Source organism: Eucalyptus grandis, chromosome 10 (genome assembly GCF_016545825.1).
Source record: "Eucalyptus grandis isolate ANBG69807.140 chromosome 10, ASM1654582v1, whole genome shotgun sequence".
In the NCBI taxonomy this organism is placed as follows: Eukaryota; Viridiplantae; Streptophyta; class Magnoliopsida; order Myrtales; family Myrtaceae; genus Eucalyptus; species Eucalyptus grandis.
The window spans coordinates 26688046-26691391 of record NC_052621.1 but is presented as its reverse complement, the minus strand read 5'-3'; positions in this window follow the sequence as shown (position 1 = coordinate 26691391).

Below are 3346 nucleotides of genomic sequence, written 5' to 3'. Positions count from 1 at the left end.
ATGAATAAGGGTGTATTTGGCAACCGGTCAAATAGTAAAAATTTATTTTCTTTTATTCTCGAAAATAGATTTGGAACATAATCGAGAAGTAAAAAAAAAATTAATTATTTGTTTTCATGAACAATTCTATAATAAAACAAATCCATATTTTTTATTTTATTTTTTCTTCTTTTTTTATTGCCGCCACCAGTCGCTGGCAACCGATTAGGCGAGCTTGCCGGAGGTTTGCCCAACCATTAGCGAGGTCGAGCCTTGTTGGGGGCCCCCAGCTACTGATGAGGCTTGCCTAGCCACTAATGAGCCTCGCTTGGTCGGGCGAGACTCGACCTTGCTAGATTTGGGTGAGATTAAGCCTCGCCTAGCTGCCGATGAGGCTCAGTCAACGAGACACGACCTTGCCAAGGGTTGACGACCCTCTAGCGAGATCGCTAACCCTCGTCTGGCTGGTCATCGGTCATCCCAAGGCTAATAACCGGCAAAGGAAGAAGAGAAAGAAAAAAAAAATGGCTTTGAGTATAAATTTGGAGGAGGGTGCCAAACACAATTCTATTATGAGAATAAAAATTTTACATAAATACCAAACACTTTAAAATGCTTATAAATTATTTCCAGAAACAAAAAAAAAATCATTTATAATTAGAAATTGTGCTATAAGAGGACCACGCTTCAATGGAAGTTGGGGAAAACACTCTATCTCTGGAACTGAATCGGCAAAGCTTTGTTTTCTTGATAAAGATATAGAGCCCTTTGTCTTAGCCTCTCGTTCGCCTTCATGATGCTTCAGTACTCGTTCGACGCGGCTCAAGACGACAAAACCCAAAGAACAAGTGAATATGGAACTAGCCTTCGGGCTTGGAGAAGGAAGAGGAGGCCTTGCAATGAAGACGAGGCCATGAGTGGAGGATTGAAGGCAAGACTTCGCGTTAAAATCGCATCAAGAACAAGGTTTGAACAATTCCCAATTGTGAATCTCTCCTCTCTCTATGATTGATTTGAATATCTCCACCAACCCCCGAGTAAGTCGATTGTCTTGCCTGCGAGGAGTCATTGAACTATTTGAACTCTTTCTTGACTCACGATAGCAAATTATTGAACTTCGTCATGGCTCTCTTGACACGATCATAAGCTGTTTCTCTCATTCCCATTCTTCATTGCAAATTTGATAAGGTGATCTTGCTCCAATTTGAGGAATTGAGTTAATGTTTTTCCAGAACACCTTGAATTTGTCCCCAATTCCTTCAATTAGGGCAAACAGATCCCTAGGTCATTTAAAGGCTTACTTGCTGACTATATTTTATTGTGAGTCACGTTGCATATTATGTAATAAATTGACGAGACACCGGAATTTTCGGCGAGATAAATTGTTAATGGCACTTAAACGGTTGATTTTTAACAACCATGATGCTCGAGTTATCGTTCAAAAAGTTCTGATACTAAAGTGAGTACTGTACGAAAATTATGATACAATTGTCCTTATCTCAACTTATGTATGTTGCTTTGCTCTGAACATGACGAAGCGCATTAGGAAAATCAAACATAAAATTAATTTCGGATGTCGAGACATTTTCAATTGCTTTTCTATGGTTGGTAGCCAAGTTTGTGAATATTTTTGTAATTTATCAATTTATAGGATCGATTTATTTAGATGGAAATACAAATAGTCCTCAAGATTATGGAAGGTAGTATTATATCTGTCGAGATTTATTAATTTCATAAACAACATGCAGGCCATTTAGTGGACAGAATCTGAAAATTGCTATTTTCATTATTTGGGTCATCACCGCAAAAATCAAGAGAAGGTCAGGCAGGCCCATCCCAGCCAGGGGCATACGTGAGCCATGTCCGATATTCCTAGCTGCGTTTTTGGCCTTCTCCCGCTGCACGGATCGTCACACACAAGTATCATTAAATTTTTTCTTGAAGTATGTTCATCATTATTTTAGTTTACCGGTACACAAAAACTAAATTATCAAAACACAAAACAACTAGTCAGTATAAAATAGAGTTTCACAGACATAATATAAAACACTGCATGTCGTAGATATTACACTCTCTCTAAAATGCATGTAAACAATAGAAATTTTTCTCTATCGGCTAACGTGGCGAAAACTCTAAATTTAGGTCACTATGCTAAAATTGAAAATATATAAGTTTCTTCATTATCAATGAGTTACAATTAGTGCATATGTGATTTGCTACTTTTTTTTTGGGGGGGGAGGGGGAAGACACCAAAACTTTTTCTTGTGACAAGGATCTTATCGTAATATATGCATGTATATTTAATATGTCCATTGCTACTGTAAGGAATAAATTACACTTGAACTATTGGATAATTGACGTGTGAATGGAGTCGGCTTCATAACTATCGCTATGTACATCACTTGCTTATCCAATGATGAAAGTGTTTTTTTTTTTTTTTTATGTCGACAAACCGAGTACTAAATCCATCTTATGTGTAGAGTAGAAGGACATGCCTCACGAGACTCTTTTGCTGCGGATAAAAATATTATCAACAAATTAAAATGAGCTTTAAAGCTAGTGAAAAGGAACTTACAAATCCCTAAGTTTTTCAATTTTATTAAATCTGTCTTTTCATTTCTCACCAAACCATTGGATTAGTTAGGCCCTATTTAATAACACTCTTGGGAATAACTGATTCTGTTCTTTTATTCTTGAGAGAAAAAAAAGAATTTGGTAAAATTTTGGTTCTCAAAAACAAAAATTATTTTTGTTGTTATCGGGAATAGATTAGAACATAATCAAGAAGTAGAAGAAAGTTATTTCATATTCTCGATAACTTCTTGTTCACAGAAATAATTTATAGAATCAATTCCAATTTTTTCTCGTCTTCTATTTTCTCTTCTTCTCTTCCCTTTTATTCTTTTTTCCTTTTGGCTAGTTTTCGGCCTCGGCCATGGCCAGCGACAAGCCAGATGAGGGCCGGCGACCTCGTTGGAGCATCGCTGGCCCCCGGCAATGCTGAGCAATGGCGAGGCTCATCAACTCGAGCCTTGAGGCTCGGCCTTGCCGGGCCACCTCCAGGTTGTCGTTGCCTGGCGGTGGCATGGCGAGATTGAGCCTCGTCAATGGCTTGGCGAGCTCAGTCTCACTAGATTTGGGTGAGGTCGGCCTCACTAACTAAGGCGAGGCTCGACCTTGCTAGGCCAAAGTGAGGCTGACCTTGTGCCGCTTGGGTGAGGTCGAGCCTCGCCAATGGGCTAGCAAGGCCGAGGCTTACTAGACCTCGCCCACCAATCGCCAATCATGGTGGTGGCCGCGGCGGCTACAAAGAAAGGGGAAGAAAAAGAGAAAAAGAGAAAATATAATAAAAGTATTAAAAAATTAA